Genomic DNA, 11,904 nt, shown 5'->3' with positions numbered 1-11,904 from the left:
TCTCTCTTCTTCACTCTCATTATTAAAGTCATTTAGGCCCTTGAGCCAAAATCTTTCTGAATCCCCATTCATATTTATGTCAAGCTTCTTTTCACGTTGCCGAAGACAGACATCCCTTTTGCTGCACAGTTCGTTTCGTATTTTCATTTCAGCGTAACATGATATGCTGCAGTCGTCCTCAAAAGCATGCACAAGTCTCGGCTCATTCTTCCTTCATCTCGCTCTAACAAGGAGCTTTTTTTTTAAAAAAAACAACATTGCGTGACCTGGCACGGAAGACAGGGGTGACCTGCCACATAAAACACTGCTTCCTGCCTACAGGGCTGTCTCCCAAGTCTCTCAGCAGCTTGCTCAGTCATACCTGGATAAAACACATGGTGTAACTGACACTGTTTACAGATCTCTACACGCTTATCCAACCTCTCCTGTTTTCCTCAGCTTCTTCCCGCTTGAAGTGATGAACACAGAATCACTGACAAGACTTGTGATCTCAAGTTCCAAAAGGTGGGCAGGCAGGGGAGAGTTTAAAATGTATTGTTTTCCTCACCCTTTCAATTATCTACTGTACTTCGGTGGAAAAGTCTAAAGGGCTCTGAATGATCTGTTTTTTATGTGTCGTATTAAAATGAAGTTACATAACAAAAAGCAGTACTTGCAAACAAATAAGACTTGTTACAATTTATTTATAAATAATGTGGGAGCTGATATTAAATGAAAAGAACTGAAAAATATCTGTATGCTATGTCTACAGTATAGATGTGTACTGAGGTCTGTAGGGTGTAGTCTAATTAAAAGAGTACTATTGTAACTGCATAGCTATAACAGTTGCCATGTAATTTTACTGGAAATGATCAAAATGAGTAATTTTGCTAGAGGAAAGGTCTCGTTCCACTTAGGAGAACAGGGAATATCTGTAAGCCATTTACTTTTAATAAGTGGCGTCTGTGGGAACACTCATTAGACTGTGCTCTGTGATGTATCGCTTCTTTTTTTCTGGGAAAGCATTTTAATGCAGCAATTTTTCTGCACAGTGCGCTACAGGTGTAAAGTGAATGGTTTTAATGGATTTACAGTTAGACACAATCCTTAGGAATCATAAACTGCAAAAGGAATCCCAAGTTATCATATCCTTATGGAGTCTGAGTAATGTAATGTCCAGGAGCATTTTGTGAGGGTGTATATCCTGTATGACTACACACTTCCCCATCTGAACTTTAAGTCAATTACATGGTGAGTGACAGTGAGCTTCGACCGAACATGCTGATTTTTTCAAGTTACACATTACATCAGGCAAATGCCCCTATTCATGGATTTTAAAGCTAGAAATACACCTCCACCTGACAACCCTGTGCATTATAAACAGAGCTCTAACTTGATGTCATGAACTCCACATTTTCACACCAGTCATGCACAACAATAAATACACATTTCAAAATATTTATGTTATTTTCCCACAACTTAGTCGAGAGCAATCAAAAGCAAGATACATCCAATAATCATGGACTATTAAATAAACATTTCCTCAGAGAGTGGATAATATTTATTCATTTATTAATAAGCACATGTATTGTGCATTTGCTTCTTGCCAATATTCCACAATGATAACACAGCATTGTATATACCTTACATGGGAATGGAAATTACTTCTGACTGTTTATAGAGTGAGAGAGGAGTTATAGAAAATACAATATTTTTTTAGAAATAAAGCTGTTTAAAAACATTTCTGAAGTGACAGAAAATTGGTTTCCTGTGACTGCTGAAACTTTAATTACCTACAGTAAATGCTGCAGTATTTCTTGAAATATCTCCATAGCAATCTCTAATAAAATATTAAGACAGGCTGCAATTTTTATCTCCGTAAGACTGACCTGCAGTCTCAAAGCACAGCCTTATCTGCAGAGGACAAGACAAATGAAACTATGGTAAGGCACAAATAATTGGTTTGCAGCTACAATAACTTTTGCTTTCCCTGAAGACATAGTGTCAAGATATCAGTAACAAAGGAGCACAAACCACAATTATAATGCCATTCAGTCCAAAATGCATTAAGGGATGTTCTTCTAGAAATGCATAAAAGTAATAAAGCATTAAAGATAAGTTATTTATTTGAAGGACTTGACAAAAAATGAAAATATTTTTTTTTCTTTAAGTAATAATAATAATAAACTTTATTTTATATAGCGCCTTTAAAGGTGGCTTCTCAAAGCGCTTTACAGGATGACAATAACAATAAAATAAGAAGACTACAACAATAAATAAGAAAATTTCACAAGACAGGACACAATTATAATTACAACAATACAACAATAACAATAGAGGAGACCGTGGAAGATGGTATTAAGAAGAGCAGAGGGGTGAAGAATGGAACCAGTTAAGTAAAGGCTTTACTGAAGAAGAAAGTTTTGAGTCTGGATTTGAAGGAGTTTAGAGAAGGTGACTCTCTAATATCCTTGGGTAAAGAGTTCCAGAGCTTGGGGGCATAGCAGGAGAAGGCCCTGTCGCCCATACAATGTAGACGGGCTTGGGGGACAGTAAGGAGGGCAGAATTTGAAGAGCGGAGGTTGCGAGGTGGGGAGTAGGGCGATAAAAGTTCAGACAGGTATTGAGGTGCCAAGCCATGTAAAGCCTTGTAGGTGAGCATGAGGATTTTAAAGTCTACGCGGAATTTGACCGGAAGCCAGTGCAAGGACTCCAGGATAGGAGTAATGTGAACACTTGTACTAGACCTGGTCAGGATTCTGGCTGCTGAATTTTGGACATACTGCAGCTTGTTCAGAGTAGATTTAGATACACCAGGGAGCAGAGCATTGCAGTAGTCAATTCGAGAGAATACAAATATGTTGATCAGCTTTTCAGCCACAGTTAATGATAGCATAGGGCGTAGTCTTGCGATATTTCTAAGGTGAAAAAAAGATGTTTTGACAGTATGCTGTACATGTGGGTCGAATGTTAAGCCAGAATCGAATATAACCCCAAGGTTTTTCAATTTTGATTGAAGCTCCAAGTAGCAAAATATAAATCTCTTATTTATTTTACCAATATGGCCAGACGTTTTTAGGTCAAAGTATTTGCAAAAGAGTTTTTTTTATCAGACAAAAATATGACCTTGAGATTTAATCTCAGCCTCTGATTGTGATGACTGTGACGAGGCTAAGGTAACCTCATGGGCGCAAACTGGAAGTTAGAAACCTTGGTGTTACTTTTATCCTTGTGTTGTCATTGGAATCGCATGTCAGGAATGTCACAAGAGTATCTTTCTTCCACCTGTGCATCACTGCTCATTTCATACCCTCGTTGTACCCATACTGTACAACTCTGAAATACACGTCTGGGATATTTTATAAGATAGTGAACCAGTATGTCCCAGGATCTGTGGTTTTTGCATCCTAACTAAAACTGCTCTGCAACAGCACTTAACCCCTGTCCTGAGTATGTTGTACTGGCTCCCAGTGAAACTTAGAGTGGACTTAAAGGTTCTCATGCTCTTATGGAAAGTACCAAATTGTCTAGCTCAACGTTATCCTAAAGACTGTAGCCCTTGCTTACTTACTGTAGAGTCTTACTTTTGCTTAACTGAAATTATATTTTTTATTCTATACTTAACTGTGATGGCATATTTCTCCTTGGTATTTGAGTGGATTTCCTCCTTGTGCTCTGGTTTCCTCCAGGAGTCCAAAAACATACCAGTGGGTTGAAGTTCAAGTAGGTACAGTAGCTGCATGAAGAAGGTTCCACAGCCGAAATGTTGTGTCTTATTCCGTTTTCCTCTCAGCATGGAATAAACCTTTACCTGTTCCTGGTGGGTTAACTGGTTCCTGGGAAATCTGACCCTGGTGTGAGTGTTTATGTACGTACTGTATGTGTGCCCTGTAATGGACTGACGTCCTGTCCGGGGTCTATCCCTCCTTTTGCCCGAAGTTTGCTGGGATGGGCTCGGCTCTCTTTAAACCCTGAATTGCAAGAAGCAGTTAGAAAACGGATGGGTGGATTTATACATTAGGAGAGTATGCATTTCTCTGGATAAATCTACAATACACAATCAAAAGATTAGGAAAAAAACAGGCTTTCACTCTAATAACAAAGCTTAAAATAAGCTTGCAGCTCAGTTTCTCCTATTTTTGCTACTAGCACTTTATTAATCTACATCTTCATTAAGAGATAGTAAAATCTAAGTGATGAGCAGATTTCAAAGAAAGATTGTATTGATGTTATCTGATACTCTTTTCTTCTTTAGGCCTGGTTAGGGGATTCAAAGTAAGTATTTGCTCACAGTGCCGAGATAATGGATTGCCAGAATCTCAAGGTAACCATCCCCTCCTCTCCCCTGAATATGAGCTGGGACACTGGAGATTTTAGTGCTGGATTGAGGCTACTGTGAGAAGTGAACATTTTCACTAGCAATGATGGCAAAAAAATGAGTTTTTTCCATAATAAACCACCTAGGCTTCTCAGGTTGGATTTATGGTGTGGCTTTAACGGAGGAAAATTTGAAAGTACATGGTAAATAAGCTCTGAAAGTAATTAATGGACTGTGAAGGATTGTTTGGCTACCCAAGTATAGTTTTCTGTCAGATTCAGTGGGGTCAAAATGCATTCCTGGTGAGGTTTGTGCCTGTTTCACCACACACACCTCATCTATGGAAGCTGTTTCCAAAAACAAACACAACAGCACTGAAGGTACATTTATCTTTATGCTCATTAAAGAGACTTGCTTGTGAATCCCCATGTTTCGTTTCCATTTTAACAGAGCGCATTTTATTTTTTGCATGCAATTATCACACAGTCATTAACTGCGTGATTTAAGCTGGAGCTGTCAGAGCTCTCAGGTATACCTGGTATTATTAAACTCCATTGAAGAAAAAATGAATAAATAAGTGATTTACAACCTCACACTGTATATCACCGTATAACTGAAAATCAGCTCCTAAACATTGTCATGGCTATATAAATACTCTTACAGAAAAGTAATTCCTAGGCCCACTGTCACCCATATTACATCTAAGTTATTAATATTTTATGTAGCAAACAATTTAATAATAAATCAAAGTAAACTGCTTAAGTTTATTACAGCTAGTAATATTTGCAGCATAAAGTGAAGTGAAAATGAATGCCAACATTTATGGGATAAATTCCCACTAAACAAAAAAAAATGGATCTGTGTTATTACTAAAACACTTCACTAAAAGCTGCAGATTGTACTGAGGAATTGAAAAACAGAAAAGGGGAACTTAGCCATTCAAAGTCTCATCTCTCTTCTGTTCTTAGACATATTCAAGACTTAGAAGTAAACATGTTCATAAGTATGATGTGATGTCTGCTAATGCATTCAAATAAATTAACAACCGGCTTTAGAATAATAAACACATTTGATAACATAGAAACCTTGTAAACAGTAAAGGTAGGAAACTTGAGGGGTTGGGGCAGCTATGTGTTCATCTTCCTATCTTCTGTTAAAATTCTGTTCTGTTCCCGTTGAAACCATTGGAGCACACTGCTTAGAATTATTGCATGAAGGTAGGCAAGTAATTAGTAAGAGCTGTTCTGTATTTATAGAGGCATGGATAGGCCAAGAATAATTACAACCCTAATTTCTGGCTGCATTTTCATATGTGTAGCTGTAATCACTGAGAAACTGCTGTTATAGATAGGGGCTAATGTATTATTCATTAAGTCTGTGTGTCTGGGGATTTTCTAGTTAAATATTTTGAGTAAGAGAGAAATTGTTTTACAGAAACAGGTGAAATTAATTTTAAAAAACAATCAAAATTGTTGTGCAGCTGACTTTCTCCGGTGCAGTATCCTAGATGAGCCTTCTTAGAAATACTCTCACTCCTTTCATTCAAAGCCTACATGAAATGATTTGTTACCAATCTTTGTTCCTTCTGGTTTCACTGGCAGTTTCCCATTCTAAATCTTGAATCAGTAACACTCCTAAAGCCCGCCTGAAATACCTATTGATGAAGACCTGTTCGGGTTACGTATTCAGAACCCTCAAAGGCACTGCCAGTGGACTGCTTCAGAATCGACACTGTCACACGAACCAGAGGACACAACTGGAAATTAATTGAAACTGCAGTTCAAGCTGAGAATAGGAGTTGCTTCTTTACGCAAAGGGTTGTGGGAGTCTGGAACATGCTGCCCAGCCACACTGTCCAAGATCATACCCTGGCTTCTTTCAAGAAATGGATGGAAGGGATCCTCAGCTTAATAAGCTACTAAAAAACAAACAAACTAGATGGACAGCATGCTTGCCCCTTCATTAGTAAAAAGTTCTTATATTTGAATTATTATTACAGTTTTTTACTGCCATTCTCTTGGAATGTCTTGACATTTTTCTCTCTTTTTAACCTAACAGATTAACATTCCAGACATTTGTGTGAAAGAAAAGCAATGCAAAAAAATCAGACCGCGTCCTTGTTACTGACCTCTGACTCTTTTGATGACAGCCGTTGTTTACAGTTGACAGTGCCCATATCCTGTTTCCATTAACCCTGAGCAGGGGTGAAAATGAGCTCCAGACTTGTCCTGCAAGGTGTCTGAATTGATAAACCTCTAAAGGTGCTGATTCAATTTACCATTGCAGCTAATGGTGCATATTAATGGTCCTTTAAAAAAACAAGTGAGTTTTACAGCCCAGTCAATTTTTGTCAATTAGATCAGGCTACTGTTTTCCATCATAGCCAAGGTGACACCAAAGAGCAAATTTGATTTTCATTCATATATTGGCGTTGTTTGATAGAGGAATAATAAACTGGTACAATGTGCCAAAGATAAAGTGGAGACAAGGGTATTTAAAGTGCTGGGATCTAGTTTATAAGCCCTATTATAGTTTAATTCATACATGCAGACAAGTGCTGATAAGGTCCAAGCTGTCTGGAAAGAGAAAAACAGAAAGGTTGTCCAGCCCTATGCCTTATCTGCTACATTGCACTTAATGCAAAGAAGATAAGATAATGCGTCTTTGAACACTAGAGCTATTTTATCCAGTGCTCCATGTGATCTTAATAGGTGTGAACAAATCAAGGATACTGCAATGCAGCTGTCGAAATTCATTTTCATATCCCCCAGTTTTTATGACCATGGTAGTCATGTCTGCCCTTTTTAACTACATCACAGACAAAGGTATTGGAAGCCTCAATTTCCAACAGTTATTCACTAATTTCTCCTGCAATAAATATTTTTAAACTCTCCTACTCTACAGTGTTTTCTCATCAAAGTTCATTGAATGTCTATTCTGGAATTCAGTCCTAGCTATCTGGGATACAGGTTATGAACCCTTACAGTATTTCCATGAAAAGCATTGGAGTTGCATAATCCTGTATCTCAAATGAATTGATGCACAAGAAAATGTAAACTTATCACACAGTGTCAGATACATGAAATAAGGAATCAAAATACACTGTTAGGTGTGACAAGTACTATTTCTTATGTCTTTGTATATAAATCTTTCACCAAATCTGCATTAACAGATACCAATGCAGGGGGTTAAAATTCTAATGTTCCAGTTTTAGGAACCATTTTAATAATTATTATTCCACGGCTCACTCCTCATTCCCCATCAATGCTCTGGATGTTACACACACTCTGGCCCGTTTTCACCTCGGATTTCTGCTATTGACACGCTGCAAATGATAAGTTCACAGGGCTGTCACAATCAAAGTAGTGGATTAAAAGAAACATAATGAGATTCTCTTTCTCCTGTATTCAGGGGCGATGACAAATTAAAGGAAATCACTGGGATCAGAAGGAGTCTTATTGATTTTTCTTTCCATTGTGGTAATAATAGTTACATGGCGCTGGTTGATTGTGTCTGATTTTGACACAATGAGAGCTCAGATGAAGAGAGGTCTGCACTGCTAGCTATTAAGCATTACAGTGCATGTTTGGCCTTCTGCTGCAGGCTCGAATTAAGGATTCCTCTGATCCAATAAAGCTTTTGGCACTGTAGTTAGAAAATGATGCAGAGTAACATTATTAGGCCATTGCATTTTTAGAAGTCACTTTGAGGAGATATAGTTAACTGACACATTTCTAAACTTAATATAACTTTAATGACTTGGATAAACTGACCATTCTGTACTCTATATTGTCAAGACGTTATATTTCATTGTGTAATTAAAATCCCAAAGCCTCTCTTGGGTGCACAGTGTTTGTCACTTCTTAATTGTTACATTGGTTTCCTACCTCACTCAATAAAGCATTGTTGTGATTATTATGGTGCTTCCAACAGTTCCTTGGAGAAGATTAAGGATACATTAATTGATAGTTTTAATAATATTCTATTGTGCCTTTGATCTGTTCCAGATCTTGTACTGTGAGCAGTATTCAATATGTATTGCTTTAACACAAATTCACCCCATATCACCACAAATACCTTACTAAAACTTGTAGACCACATTTAATTAGTCCTTCTCTAACCACAGTTTAGAAATGGGAGAGTGTTTCTCATACTGTTTCTAAATGGGTTGTGGATTGTTTTATTTTACTCTTTAGTAAACAAAGTATTAATTTAATTGCTTTAACAATTTAGCATTCCTCAAAATCGATCCAGTGGTTTTAATCCCTTAAGAGCCAGTGAGTGCACTGTATAGAATAAGCAGCTGTGAGGGTGCCAGGATTTTCTTTTAAAGATATTCAGTTATTTTTATTGATACAAGGGCAGCAGAGTTAACATTCACAAAACCCCTGTCAAAAACCTATCTAAAGATCTGCTCAAGTCCTAATCAGTTTTAGGATTAATAAATTGTTGAGGGTTTAAATTAAATCACATCTAATTATTTATTTTCAAAGATTTGCAGTTTTACTATGAATCTCCTATGAGTCATAGCAGCATTTATATTGTAGAAGGCAGAATATCAGACAAGATGATTTCTGTTAAGATCTCAGTGGATCAGCTTTAAGAGGCAAACTTTTCTTTCAGGTAATGTTTGATTCAGGCAATGGAACATTGTTTCAGATCTCGAGTGTGCGCAATGCAGAAGAAGAAGTTAGAAATATAAACTTTACCAGAGGCCACTTCACATTGTCTTCTATTATTTTAAAAGCATAACTAAATCAAAGGGACTTGCATTTCACTTGGCAGAGATGCAATGTGCTTTCAGAGCCTGTCATTGAAAAAGTCCACACTTTATTGAAGAGAACACCCCTTGCTATTTGCTATGAGCCACTGTTTTGATCAATTCAGTAGACCCTCATTATCTGTCTCTTTGATGTTGCGGCTGCACCAACCCCCCCACACCAACACACACACAGAATATCACACCCCTACTAAGAGAGAGGTAGGTCTGCAGAGCTCAGGTCTTATTTCTCCTGTGTCAATTGGCCTTCTGCTAACATATGAAGACCCTGCTTGTTTACCCCAGTGCTTGCGTACTCTCAGCTGTGTTTGAATCTGAGACACAGAATGCTGCACTTTTTAGCCATTATTTCTTCACACCAGGGTGTGAAGGAGCTCTTGCACAAGTGTGTTACTGTACAGTTTTCGTCAGCAGCAACACAGGTAGGAATGAGCACCCAGAGTTAACACAAAGCAATTTAAAGTGATAATAAAATTAATTACCATAGGGAACTATGGCAGTCTTGCAGGTAGTACATCATAAATTGTACAAAGGGTATGAAAATCTTTGCTTATGTTTCACTTTTCACTAGATGAAAAAAGATTTAAAATAATCAGGGACTGAGCTTTTTAGAGCAGCAATTCAACAAGCAGGACAACCAGTAAGTTTACATGAAAGTTTACCTTGGTAAATGTGCAATAGTTACACTGTGGCTTCCTAAGGATTTGACAGATCTTCACTGTGTCTTTCTCAACTAGACCATGGGATACTTTGACACATTAGAACAAACACTCCTTAGAAACAATGAGAATGGTATATTGTGGTGTTGTCATGGTTCGGTTTAGTAATGCACAGTGAAGGTTTGGAACCCAAACATATATATGTATATACAATACATTATATATAGGGTGGCACAGTGTTTAGCATTGCTGCCTTTGCAGTGCTGGGACGCTGGGTTCAATTCCTGGGTTGCTATCTGTGTGGAGTTTGCATGTTCTACCCATGTTTGTGTGAGTTTCCTTCTGGTGCTCCAATTTTCTTGCACTGTTGAAAGGCATATGGGTTGGTTAAATGGCTTCTGGGAAAACTGTGCACAGTGTGTACGTGTTTGTGTCTGTGTGTGTTCTGTGGTGGACTGGCGTCCTGTCCAGGGCGTGTTTGTGTCTGTGTGTGTCTTGTGATGGACTGGCGTCCTGTCCAGGGTGTGTTTGTGTCTGTGTGTGCCCTGTGATGGACTGGTGTCCTGTGTCTGTGTGTGTTTGTGTCCGTGTGTGCCCTGTGATGGACTGGCGTCCTGTCCAGGGTGTGTTTGTGTCTGTGTGTGCCTTGTGATGGACTGGCATCCTGTCCAGGGCGTTTGTGTCTGTGTGTGCCCTGTGGTGGACTGGCGTCCTGTCCAGGGTGTGTTTGTGTCTGTGTGTGCCCTGTGGTGGACTGGCGTCCTGTCCAGGGTGTGTTTGTGTCTGTGTGTGCCCTGTGATGGACTGGCGTCCTGTCCAGGGCGTGTTTGTGTCTGTGTGTGCCCTGTGATGGACTGGCGTCGTGTCCAGGGTGTGCCCTGCCTTGTGCCCATTGCTTGCGAGAATAGGCTCCAGCTCCCTGCGACACTGTACTGGACAAAGTTGTTAGAAAATGGATGTGTATTATATTTAGGTTTTTAACATTAAAGGAAAATTGAATCTACACTTGTTATACAGAAGCACAAATATCCCGCACATGAGGTGGATTCGACTTTAACATAATTTTATGGCATTTGTATCGCTGCAATCAAGACAGGAGACTTAGTAAAGAAAATAAAGGTATTGATTTTGGTCACAATAATAAAAGCGAGATTGACTAAATGTTACAGAGAGATAAAAATCAATTGCGCCACATAATAGTTTCATTCTACTTGTACAATAAAAAAGTTAGTAGATCAATAGCATTTAATGCAAACAATGCTGGTCAAAATGTTTTCTCAAAATCTTTTAAGCAAGGCAAAAACACATTGGCTTGATTTAAGCTTAACATAAAATAGAAAAGGTAAACAGCAAAATAAACCTGCCATCTATAATGCATGAAAGAATATTGTGTTTTTGAGTAACATAGTTGTTGACTTATTTTAACACATTTGTTTGACTGTTCTGCTGTAAAATAATCCTAGTCCCTGAAATGTATGTTTAGGATTTCTTTGTGTAGTAAGTGTTATCTTAATATCATAATATCTGTATCTATAATATCTGGAAGTGCCACACAACCTTCAATATGAAGAAAACTAAAAAGCTTATTTTATGTCCAGAATTACCTTATGTGAGTGCATAACAACCATCCTGAATTTGCTGCACTGGTGGCCTGTGATTTTCAGTTGACTTCAAAGACCTTTTCCTGACTTGCAGTGCCGTCAATGGTCTTACCCTATTGAAACGGCAAGAATTGCTGTGAAGTTATATTCCTTCATATAACTTGAGGTCACCTGATTCGAATTCCCTTTAAGCATGCCTTTTGTAGTGCAGCCCCTATCTCCTTTTATCATTCAGAGATTCTGAGCCCGTGGATGTTTACAAGCTAGGTCTGAAAACGATTTTTTTTTTACTGTCTCTGTTACTGTTCATGTTTTATTTTGTTAATTTGCCTTTTTTCCGTTTCCACGGCGACCCGGGTTGTTTTAAAGGCGCTTTGCTCCTGCTTCGTATTCTAAATGCAGGCTGGCTTTGCTAGCAGGATTGGAATTGAGTTCCAAATCTTCCTCTGAAGGATACTGGAATCTAGTGGTTTAGTCGCACATGAATGGGTTTTCCTATAGCATCTGAAACACCTGCACCGCGCCATTTCTTTCTAATTTGTAGAGCTGTAATCTGGATTATTCAAG

The sequence above is a fragment of the Lepisosteus oculatus genome, chromosome 5 (genome assembly GCF_040954835.1).
Source record: "Lepisosteus oculatus isolate fLepOcu1 chromosome 5, fLepOcu1.hap2, whole genome shotgun sequence".
Taxonomy (NCBI): Eukaryota; Metazoa; Chordata; class Actinopteri; order Semionotiformes; family Lepisosteidae; genus Lepisosteus; species Lepisosteus oculatus.
The sequence above is the reverse complement of the archived record's forward strand: the minus strand, read 5'-3'. Positions refer to the sequence as shown.